Genomic DNA, 12,796 nt, shown 5'->3' with positions numbered 1-12,796 from the left:
AATATACAACATGGTCCAGCAAATTTACACCAGTGCTTACCCTGTTTATGTGGGCTATTGCTGTCATACCTGGGGGTGAAATCAGTGGAGCATGATAGCTCTGGGATGAAAGACACTCAGACAATTACTCTGACTTACTAGGTGAGATAAAGCCAATTGTGCATGTAACTTTATTGAGCCAGGCAGATTCCCATTTGCGTGGCTGCATGATTGATCAGAAGGCAAAGTCGAGGAGTGTTTACCCTGTGCACAATGCTAACCTTAAGAGCCTTAGACCTATGCACATACACTGATCAGCCAGAACATTAAAACCACTGACAGCTGAAGTGAATAACATTTATTATCTCGTTACATCCCACAGAAGAGCTACTGTAGCTCCAATTGCTGAAAAGGTTAATGCTGGCTATGACAGACAGCTGTCACAACACATCACAGCTTGCTGTGTACGAGGCTGTGTAGCTGCAGACCGGTCAGAGTGCCCATGATGACCCCTTTCCACCACCAAAAGCACCTACAGTGAGCATGTGAGCATCAGAACTGGACCATGGAGCAGTGGAAGAAGGTGGCCTGGTCTGATGAATCACGTTTTCTTTTGCATCATGTGGACGGTCAGGTGCGTGTGCGTAGTTTACCTGGGGAAGATATGTGCTGCACTATGGGAAGAAGGCAAGCTGGCGGAGGCAGTGTGATGCTCTGGGCAATGTTCTGCTGGGAAACCTTGGGTCCTGGCATTCATGTGGATGTTAAATTGACATGTACCACCCTCTTAAACATCATTGCAGATGAAGTACACCCCTTCGTGACAACGGCATTCCCTGATGGCGGTGGCCTCTTTCAGCAGGATAATGCGCCCTGCTACACTGCACACACTGTTCAGGAATGGTTTGAAGAACATGACAAAGAGTTCAAGGTGCTGCCTTGGCCTCCGAATTCCCCAGATTTCAATCCGATCGAGCATCTGTGGGATGTGCTGGGAAAAGAAGTCTGATCCATGGAGGCCCCACCTCGCAATTTACAGGAATTAAAGGATCCACTGCTAACGTCTTGGTGCCAGATACCAGAGGACACCTTCAGAGGTCTTGTGGAGTCCATGCCTCGACGGGTCAGAGCTGTTTGGGCAGCACGAGGGGAACCTACACAATATTAGGCAGGTGGTTTTAATGTTTTGGCTGATCGGTGTACGTCTGGCACCAAACTCCTTTTAGGAGAAAATTGTTCAAGCGGCATTCTGTGGTTAATCAGTTATGTTTCCGACATCGTCCTGAAGAGCTGTTATTTATTGGTTGTAAGCTGCAGTGTCATCGACATTAATTCAGATGTGGGGTGGAATATAGCTTGCAGTTTTTGCTAGCATGTTTTACTAAGCAAAGCAATACATTTTGGAAAATCAACTCGTCCACCTTCATCAGCTGCAACGACAGAGTAGGCCACTGAATTTATCAGGAACCCCCCGACACCCTTTTTTTTTTTACTCTTGGCAACACAACTGGATGCTGTATGTTGACCAATGAAGTAATCATAGCTAACATATGCTAATTTTGTCAGTAACGCCACCTGAGAATTTAGTGTCACAACATCTATCTGTCTAAATAAATCCTTGTACTTGTGCAGAAGCTCACACTGTCATACCGATAATGTATTGTTTTACTAAAATGACTTGTAACTCCAATTTTGGCAGCTCTCGTGGTTTTGCCAGAGTCGGGGAACATTTTAGCACCCTGGGCCCGATAAAAGCCTTTCTAAACCCGTTCTACATTTCAAGCATGCATGGTATTTATTCAAGGCTGCTTTTCTTAGCTCTTTGTAGAGGCGACGGTTTGGAGATTTCCACACACACACAAAAAACCATTTCCGGTTCTCCTTATCTGTATCATTCTATAAGCAGAATTAGAGGCATCTACAGAGTACAGAGTTGATATACCGTGAGCAAATTCTCCATACCCCTGATTTTATTGATGAGTCTGTGATCTGAATTGTGTCCATGTACTTGATCGGGGGTTTGAACATAAGAGCACGTGAATAACAGTTAAGTGTTTGGGTTTTTTTGCATGGCTTTTGATGGAGTTGTCATGCTGTCATCCTTGTCGGAACTGGGCAAGGACGGTCTTGGCACTTTTTCTCCAGCGGTGCAGAAAAAGCTCCCTCATTGCGAGTGTTGTCTTCGGTGATACTTGCCGTCCTTCTAGTCAGAACAAAGCCCCCCTCCTCTCTGCCTCGCTGCTCTAAAATAAGTATTTGCACAGCATTGCTGAGCACAATTCAGACTTGGACCCCTCCGTTCTATCCGCACTGGCAGGAATAATTACATCTTTTGTATTTTCACATGTGTGTTCGGCAAAGCTGGGGACTCACACTACCATTGTGTTCACTGTTAACATCTGTCGTTAAGCAAGTCCTCCTGTTTCTTTCTCAGTGGATGTGTTATTGGATTTTGTTTGCCATATGTCCCCTAGACTTGGGGGAAAACAAAGAAGAAGAAGAAAATTTCACACCTTAAAGAGCAAAATGTTACCCTAAGTGAAATATCCTGTATTTCACTGTACCGCACAATCCAACTTGCTGTATTTCCAAACTCCGTTCGTGATTAGTGTTGGCCACCAAAATCCCTACAAATTAACAATACGGCAAAGATCATCGGATGTGGATCAGGGATTACATAAGTAAATATTTTGAGAAACAAGAGCTACGTACGCCGTTCGATTCTCCATTTGAGGGAGCGCTGTCATCCGACAGCCATATTATTTCTCCAACGAGGAGTCGACATCACGGGGTTGTCAGGACAACCAGCCATGATTCAGTGTGTCTTGGATGGGTATCCACCTCAGGCAAGAAGCACCGGCCGTGAGACTGAGCAGATGCTGAGCCAGGCAGCCAATCACAGGTGAGGTAGGGGAAAAAGATGACATCATAGGCAAATTAGGGCAAATGAGATTAATGTTTGGTTTGTCATCCTCGCGTCTCCATGAATCAAGTCTGAACTTGAGTGAAGCCATGACCAAAAAACGTAAAACCGTGTAACATCATCACTGTGAGAATAAAACCATTTAACTTGGGATTTATTTTCCCCTTAAAGATATATAAGTTACTATAGTCTATATAACACTGATTTTAACTCAGTATACACGTAGATCAAGTTGAATACAGATTGAAACTATCATTCACCTTTAATTACAAATAAGAAACAACTGCCTGCTCAGTCCTCAATTTTGAAATACTGCATCAGCCAGAGGGACGTGAATGTTCTTCAATGTGAAGCGCTTTGGGTGTCTAGAAAAGGGCTACATAAATGTTATTATTATGATTATTATGATTATGATCATGATGATCATGATGATGATGATTATTTTTATTATTATTGATGCTATGTGGCGCTGCATGGGTGTGACTGACTGATATGGGACGAACTGCTAATTGTTCTGAGAAGATATATTCTGCTCTTCATTGTTTTGGGATCAAATGCAATTGAACATTTCATATGTAGAAGCACAGATCGATTGATTGAAATGGCTTGTCAATGTTATGCAATTGCACTTCTGCTCAGTTGCCACAACGAGTCTCCCTTTTATTATGATTAACTCAAAAGACAACAGATGTTATAGCCATCTTATACCAAATACATTTGTTTGTTTTTCCCTAAACAAAAAAAAAACAATGCATTCCTAGCCCACCTTTAAAAGTGCAGTGGGACTGACTGGTCACTGAGTTATGATACAGTTTATATGAAGGTATATACTTATACACCATTCCACTTTGTGACTGTCACAGCTATGAATGGGCATTTCCCCCAACTTTTTCAGTTAACATATTTGATAAAAAAATAAAACAAAAAAACACGAATGTTTGGTCCAGGTTTTACCCAATGATATGTGTCTTTTAATTTGAAATTGCAGTATCTTCTCTTTTTTTTAAATTGATCAGTGAATTAATTTCCCCCTGATCAACCAGAAAAACCCTGTCGAGTTACAACCTGAATCGGAGATATATGTTAACGGAAAATAGACCCTCAGAGACGCACACACGAGAAATAAGCCCTCCCTCCCTTCCTCCCCTCTCAAGTTCCTCATCTTTTTCTACATCAACCAAACGATCGACCGTGGCTGCCTCCTCCCCCGGACCTGCTGCCTTCGTTAATATTCCTGCTCTCAGCCAATGGACCAAACAGGGCGGATGACATCATGGGCTAGGGAACAGTGAGCAGCCAGTCAAGCATCCAGCTCGCCGAGCAAGCCTGCCGTTTTCGCTCGTAGGGTCAGAAACTGGTCTGACAAGAGAACATGGCACTCCTGCACGGCAACTGTCAGTAGGACCTGTACGTTGGACGATGAGTTGCCGACAACACCGGGCCCAAAGGCGATACACTGAGCCAGAGAATGCCAAGACATATTTCAGGTAATGCCCTCGCTGTGTGTGCGATATGTGGATGTGGATGTGGAGAGAGAGAGGAGGGGCGGGGGGGGGGGGCGCAAGGGAGAGGGGTGGGGTGGGGGCGGGGTGAGACTGTACGTACGGGTGCTTTGTAGTCGCTTCTTCTGCTTCTTCTTCTTCTGCTTCTTCTTCTGCTTATGCTTCTGCTTCTTCTTCCACTCTGCATTCTGTCCGTCCGATGGGGTGGGGTGGGGGGGCTGGGGGCTGGGGTGTGTGTGTTTGTGTGTGTGTGGGGGGGGGGTTGAGTAGGCAGTCTTTTTTTTCTCTTTTTTTAATCAGCGTTGCGTTGCGTGTGTTTTCCATCAAAAGGGGAAATGGATGCCTGTATCAGACGGGCCGGACATGTTTTGTATATCATTTGTATTTTGCTTGCCTCTGCAGCTCATCCACCCTGTACTTATGTGCGCTGCCTTGAGCTTCTCAACCCCCCCCCCCCAAAAAAACGTCTTTATAGAAGGGAGGTGCTAGAATCAATAATGGTGGTGTTTGTAAGGGCTGTGTGTGTGTGTGTGTGTGTGTGTGTGTGTGTGTGTGTGTGTGTGAACTCTGTGGAAATGCAGCAGCTGCAGTGGCAACACTGGAACAAAAAGAAGCAGTGCTATTTTGGGTCCATAGACCCGGGGCTGACGGATGAATCTAAGCTGTACATGCTATGGATGGGTCGTGGTAAATGGTAATAATGCTGATGGATGCTCCTTTGTTATCTGTATGTTGCCTCTTCATCGGCCTTTCATGAGGCAATGGCCATCTTTACCCTCTGTATTCCTCAATGCTCTCTCTCTCTCTCTCTCTCTCTCTCTCTCTCTCTCTCGCTCTCTCGCTCTCTCAGAGTAGCGAGCCTCTGTCTCTTGGATTTTCAACATGGATGTGTGTAGCAGCTTCATGTAGCAGCTTCATGGCGGCTGTAGTGACAGCAAGATATACAACATCTGGTCACCTGACTTCATTTGGGGATCAGAGTGGGGGTGGGGACTGGTCCTGTGGGAGCTGAGCTACACTGCCTCGGATTCTTCCACAGCCATCAGCTGGATGGAAGGAGGGTCGGCCACCTACTCCCATCATAGGTGTCTGTCCATTTAGACTGTGGTGACAGAGCAGGGTCGGGCACGCTCAAACGGCTGAGCGATTCCCCCTCTTCCAGGAAGTGCAGTCATCCTCCTGTTTTTGAGAAGTAGGGAATGATGGGAAACCTGTTGTCGGGCTGTCATGTGAGCCAGCGATGCTAGGAAGTCATCTCAGAGATGACAGAGGGAGGATGAGAGGATTGGAGACGAGAGCTGGGGGAGGGGATACTGTAGCTGCTACTCCCTGTGCGCCTTGGCCTGCTGTGTTGATACTGAGGTGATACGTAGTCATCCATTCACTCTCTGTCTGTCTATCGATCTGTCTGTCTGTCTTTTTCATTCATCCATCCATCTATCCATCTACCCATCCGTCATTCATCTATCCATCCACATACTCATTACCATTATCCCTCTCTTTCTGCATATGGATTAATCGCAGCCACAACAGGTTCCTGACATACAGTATGCATCATCATGGACCTGCTCCTGTCCTTTTACAGTTTAGTAGGTTTTGTTGTTTTAACATTGCTTATACCTCATACCTCATCATGTGGTTCATGCAGGAACATAAATTAAGTTGTTACAGTATACCAGGCTAGCAGTGTCTAGTAGAGAACAAGAGGATTAGCCAAAAATGAGCAGGGCCCACAAAGCAAATGAAATTTGGTTAATTTCAAAGGCTAACAGGGACAGATGCTGTGATCAGCCCCTGTGCCCTCACAATTAAAGAGGCTGGCTATTCCAAAGATCAGAGGGGAGAAGCTATCCCATGCTAGCTGATCCCTATGTTTTATGTCTGGAAGACAGTGTGCCACAGGCGATATGCATTATATATTCATCGTACCCTACCCGCATAGACAGACAAGTCCCTCACAGGCAAATGGACATTTTATGTCTCTGTATTGTGCGCCTCTATACGGGTTTGTGGAGGGGGCTGCTCACAAGGGGGTTATGAGAATCTATAGGTTGCAGGAAGCTTCCTGCATAGCTTATTATGTGCACCCCCTGCAAAGTTAATTAGTGAAGAGGATCTCAAAGGCACCACATAAAGAGACATACGTGTTTGTCTCTCGTAAGCAGATAACATGAATCACAAATACCATGTATGGACTTTTTATAAGTAAACAAAATGAAGTCAGAAAAGTATATCCAGTATGAATGTTGCATTCTGAATGTGGATATTGCACAGGTAGAGTATGAGCAAAACGTATTGCCTCGGTTTCAATATTCTTGGTAGTAACAGTTGGGGTTATTGTAGGAACTCAAAGTCATGATGGAGGGAATGTGAAAAATCCGTCCCCCCAAAGTCCTCATCAGTATGGACAATGATGTTTGGACAGTTAATGTTCAGTGAATTAGGTATTATGCCATTCCCAATAATGATGATGATAATAATAATAATAATAATAATAATAATGAAAGTAATAATAATAATCCATCCATTAGCCAAACCGCTTATCCTGCTCTCAGGGTTGCGGGAATGCTGGAGCCTATCCCAGCAGTCATTGGGCAGCAGGCGGGGAGAAACCCTGGACAGGCCGCTAGGCCATCACAGGGCCCACACACACACACACACACACACACACACACACACACACACACACACACACACACACACACACACACACACACACACACACACACACACGCCTAGGAACAATTTAGTACGACCGATTCACCTGATCTACGTGTCTTTGGACTGTGGGAGGAAACGGAGCACTAGGAGGAAACTCACCCATAATAATAATGATAATAATAATGATAATTTTGGCTAATAATAGTAATTAAGTCTGAGAAACTTGGTGATATATAGCAAGAAAACTGTAAGAATGACAAGAGATGGAAAGAAAGGAGTAATAAAGAGGGAAAATTGTTCTGTTAATGGTGATAAAAAGAAGAAATCAGTAATAGACTGATTGATTGTGAGACAAGCCATATAGAACGAAAATAACATCCAGGTCCTCGTTACTAATTAGAATGAAGATTCATAATGACTGTCGTATGAACCGGGCTGAACCGACGTATGGCTTTTTCTGTCTTTTGAGAATTTCAGCCAAAGAGATGTAAGGAAACGATATCCTCTAGCTGGTTATTTTCTTTCAGCTTATTGGATAGGGATTTTTCTTCTCTGTACTTTTGTTTTTTGAAGGTCACATCAAATATAAGCCTTGAACGATTTCCGTGTGTATGTTTGCCTGTGTCGTTTTGGGCTTCCCCGTGTTTTCTGTGGGTCAGTGTAACCCAACACACTGAGCTTCCCTTACCTCACCTCACTTAACAAAAGCTGCCGACACAGAACCTCCCTTAGCCACCGGCCTATCAGGCCGCCCGAAACATGATAGTGGCACACACGGTAGATAGAAATAGGCCCCCATCTGCCCTGGGCCCACAAACTGTTTAAGTCAGGGTGGGTTTGGGTGGAGTCCTTGTAATGTAGTCAACGGTCGGCACCCTTATTGTTTGTATGCAACCGTGTGTGTGTGTGTGTGTGTGTGTGTGTGTGTGTGTGTGTGTGTGTGTGTGTGTGTGTGTGGTGTGTATGTGTGCGTGTGTAAGGATTGGGCAGTAATTCAATATTATCGATTATCCTCTTTCAATGGTATTGTATTGTGGTGAAATTCAAATATCGTTATATCGTGATACACCACTTTGTTGTCTTAATTAGCGATAAGAGTGTATTACCTAAAGTTTCTCACAAAATGAAGTCTGAAATATTTCAGGGAGCATTATTTGGAAACTGCTTTTGGTTTGATATTTATACTTTACATTACCAAACAGTTCAATGTGATGTACTTAAGCCGGATTCTCAAACATAGCATTTTTGCATGTACAAGCAGATATTGTGACGTGTATATCACTATAATAATAATAATAATAATGGATTACATTTATATAGCACTTTATTTTGACACCCAAAGTGCTTAGTGTAAAAATTCCCTATGGTCATGGTGCTAGTAATATTTTCCATGTCATCCCGCACATCCCTCTGTGTGTGTGTGTGTGTGTGTGTGTGTGTGTGTGTGTGTGTGTGTGTGTGTGTGTGTGTGTGTGTGTGTGTGCGTGAGGACAGAGTTGACTGAAACGTAGCGGTGCTGTAGAGGTGTGTCAGAGCTACAGTCTCTGTGTTGTGGATTAGCATGTGGGATTGGAAGCCATCTGGCCATTTGGTCGGAGGGGGGGGGGGTTAGTAAAAGAGATAGACAGAGCAAGAAAGAGAGTAAGGGAGAGGCTGAGAGGAAATACTCACACACTGACACATTGACACAACGCCCTCCATAATCTCCCTACTCGATGTCTGTTTCTACTTAGAATGGGGCGGCGTGTGTGTTTATCTGTCTGTGTGTGCGCATTCGTTGGCATCTCTGTGTGCAGCAGCTACAAAGCCAGTTCTGTTTCGTGATTATACTGGATTTCTCGAAGCACCAAATGCAAATCTCGCAAAGTGCAACTGTGAGCAGTGAAGAGCGAGGGCCCGAAGACTGCCTCCATGCCCCCCCCCCGGTGAGGAGTTTCAAGATTTGAAGGAAGAGGCAGATGGTGCTGGGGATGAAGAGGTTTCATGGGGGGGGGGGTGTAGGAGAGAGAGAGAGAGAGCTAGCAGAGGAGGAAGAAGAAGTTTCAAGTGGTGTACGAGGTTACAGAGGGTGAGTAGTTTGATAGGGTCAGCAGTTAGCACTCTGTTGCAGAGGGGTTCCTTAACATACTACGTAAGCATGCATCTTAGGTTGGAGAAGATGTGAAAGACGCAGTGCTGCAGGTCATCAGCGGATTTCAGCTGGAGGAAGTAATGGTGTCTGTTTTAATTCGCAAGGCGATAGGTTAATTTATCCCTCTTACAACGGTTACTGTAATTGGCTATGGCCTTTCTTTCATGAATGCCATTCTGTGTTGGATGTTGTCTGGGGCGGGAGCCTGACATGTGCTCTCATGCTAACTGCAAGCCATCATGTGTAAACTATTAAGTGTGTAGAACTTTAATAAGTGAATTTGCAGATGCATAGCAATTGCTCAGGTTGTAACTGGATCAATAAATATTTTTATCTAATGACCAAAAGAGGAAATTACTGCATATATATATCCAGATGAAGATTTTGGGTAGCTGAGTTAATCTGCAGAGTAGCTATACTCGTACATGTGAAACAAATCGGTAAGAGTTTAGAAAAATTAATCGTAACAAGTACAGCCTTGGCACTGATGCAAAGGCTGTACTGTGCCATTGTACTCTGCTGTACAAGAAATTATGCGATATTGAATTTCGAGTTTCTCTTTAATTGATCTCAGGGCCGGTCCTGACCTCCCTGGGGCCCTAAGCAAAATTCTGCTACGGGGCCCTCCTACCTGACTGGTGGGCCATGTAAACCATTTGCCTGTGCCACTCAGTCACAGCTGACATCCCAGTGCTCCCACGACAATCCTCCCTCCTTTAAAGCAGTTTGCCCCATCTTTCGGTCTAAGAATAAGTAGACCTATACAGAACAGAGTGAGGTATGAACAAAACATATTTGTTAAATAGAATATTTTCCATACAATCTCAAGATGAGCGGATATTCACGTGCGACGCGGTTATCTTTGTTGAGCTGCAGCTTTATAAACCCCGTTTCCCATTGGCATTTATCAACCGTAATAAATATTGGTATTTCACTTTCACTTTTGTCCGGCACAAAGTCAAAACACACACAGGCCAGACAGACCAAGAGATGCACTGCCCGGCTAGGTTAGCAAGACAGACGGACTGGGTAGAGATGCACCGCAAGCTAGCACATCAACTCAATGTTACTGTTATTTGAGGACATCGAACTTGGGGAGGAGAGAACACATTTTTATCCGATTGCTGTTCCCACAGTTCACTCTCATGGTGTTTTCCTTTCTCTTTTCATGACCAGAAGGATAGTACCAATTCATCCTCTCATCAAATTCGTAAACACTGACACCCGCTTTGGCACGAGGGAGAGGCGGGGCCCTTGCGTACTTCGCGGGGCCCTGCGCAACTTGCGTAGTGAGCGTACAGGGCTGCCCTGCTCTGATTGAGTTACTTGTTGATCCACCACTTAGTCTCATGGCAATTTTTAAAGCCTTAAGCAAACGTATAATGGCTCTACATGCGTGTGGCTACATTAGGATTATTAAAATTTGAATGCATAGCCATCAGCATTTGCAAGAGATTTTTTTTAAATTTTTTTGCTCCACTTTGTAAGGCTGGGGGGCCTGTCTTCCTCTGCCTTTGGCAAGTAATGTTAAAAGTGTGTGTATTTAGTTTCAGCTTAAATTGTTTGATAGAGCATTGAATTTATTTGATTTGTTCTTCTTATTAATAGACAGATACTAATTGTGTTAATAACAGACTTATAAGTTTAACAATAATTCATATATATTATCTATACATGTTATTCAAAGAATGTCAAGTTAAATTAAGGTAAAGCAAAATGTATTTCAAGTGTTATTACAGCACCAACTTTGTTTTATGTATATGTTTGTCTGTATGTGTTATTACAGTAAATAAAACAAGTTACAATTTCATGGCACGGTACAAAACCAAAGTTTAGTGCATGAATGTGTCTGTATGTGTGTACATATGGATGTAGGAGATCTCCTGGAAAATCCAGTAGATCAAAATGTATAAGAAAGACCTCGCTTTGACCTACAAGCAGCGAAAGCTCGGAAAGGATGATTGCCGGAACGATAGAAGTCATGGTGCATTTAAAGCTGAAATCTGCAGCTTTTTTTTCCGTTAACTGATCATTATTTCATCCAGATGGACTGTGGAGTCAGTTTAAATAATACTAACTGGCATCATTACTGTGGTTGGAGACACTCTTGTCTCCGTATATTGCTGCTGACATTTTTGACCAAATCACATGAACACTGGTGCAGCAGCAAACGTGTACTTGTTGAAAATAACCCCAGCAGGAAAAAGGGTTGTAATGTGATGCCGATGTGGCCATACTTCTGTCGGACAAACAATATTTCTGTAGAGCAGTGTTGTGATATAGTTTTGCATTACGTTAGACTGCCTGTGTTAGCCTTGGTCCAAGGATCCCATATTTACACGGGCGGGAAAAGCTTATTTCTGAGCTGGTGGCACATCAGCAACAATGGCTGATTCATCTTTTTTGTAGCCTGAGAAAATCAGTTGCAACAGGCCTATTTTCTCTGCCTTCTCCATCGACCGGTATTGGAATATTGCTCTACTGTAGTATTGATTGCCTGTCCAACAGAATTGCCGCATCATCATCATAGTGTTTCAAATAGATGAAATAACTTCTAGTCAATGGAGGAAATCACGGATTTCAGCTTTAAGGATATGGTAAACAAATATTTCTTGGATCCGGGACTGAAATATAGACATTTTAATGTCATTGGCAAAAATATTCTTCTAAAGGGATTTTTCCCCCCCATCAGAGGAGGCTTGTCTTTAGCTCAAAATATGGGAAATGGTGTCCCACATCCTGTAACTAGAGGGATTAAATGGGTTTATAGAGAGAAAAGTAAATCGTGAGTATCGTAGGCAAAGGCCACTCAATGCTTTTTCTGTTAAAGGATAATAACTTTGCAGTCATCAGATGCGATTTTGGCAAACCAGTATTTGGCTCATGTCAGTATTCGAGCTGCTGCTTTTGGAGAAAGTTGAACAACAGGAAGTTCTTTCTTTCATTTTTGTTAGACAACCACACTGTACTGTAGAGGAGCGTTGCGGTGACTTATTCTACAATTAATGAAAATTGCAACAGTTTTCAAGTCAGAAGAAGCAGAGGAAAATTTTCATCTCGGAGGCCAAAATACATTGTGGTGGATGGTGCCTTAAAAAAAGATTAACAAATGATAGGTCTGGATTACAGACAAGACTTTAAGCTGAGTGGTTTGGAGCAACTGTACAAACTCGGATGTCAAGTGAGGGATCTGAAAGTGAATTGTCTGATTTCTAAAGAGCGTGTGTCAGTTGCGAAAGCAGTGGTAATAAGGAAGACATGATTCGTTAGTCATCCCTTGATACACACACTAAAGGAAACCAAGTTCTTTTCATCATGTGGCTTTCCCAACTTTTATTGTAATTTTGAGCTATGTAGAAATCTGTGTCATCTGCGTATGGATGATATAGACTAGAAGATAGAAAAATTACATCTATTATAAATGCTAAGAGCAAGAAGCGGAGGACCTAAACTAATTCTTGAGGGATATGCCAGATTAAATCAGTCAAGATGTTCTGCGATGCCAAATGGGATTCTTAGTCTCATAGTCTAAATAAGGTGTAAAAGAGATGAATCAATAGTTTTATTGTGCCAGCCAACATGGTTTTCTGGGGCATTCAG

General features: G+C 43.3%; 1 protein-coding gene across 1 annotated transcript in view; it reads left to right on the top strand.

The window, feature by feature from the left end:
• Positions 1–4,001: 4,001 nt before the first annotated feature.
• Positions 4,002–12,796, top strand: part of LOC130116918 (serine/threonine-protein kinase PAK 3) — a 43,479-nt gene continuing 34,684 nt past the window's right edge. Inside the window, exon 1 of the mRNA XM_056285021.1 lies at positions 4,002–4,389. The gene's annotated coding sequence lies outside the window, so the exon portion shown is untranslated. The remainder of the gene's footprint in view (positions 4,390–12,796) is intronic.

This window comes from Lampris incognitus, chromosome 8 (assembly GCF_029633865.1).
Source record: "Lampris incognitus isolate fLamInc1 chromosome 8, fLamInc1.hap2, whole genome shotgun sequence".
Lineage (NCBI taxonomy): Eukaryota > Metazoa > Chordata > Actinopteri > Lampriformes > Lampridae > Lampris > Lampris incognitus.
The sequence above is the reverse complement of the archived record's forward strand: the minus strand, read 5'-3'. Positions and strand labels throughout refer to the sequence as shown.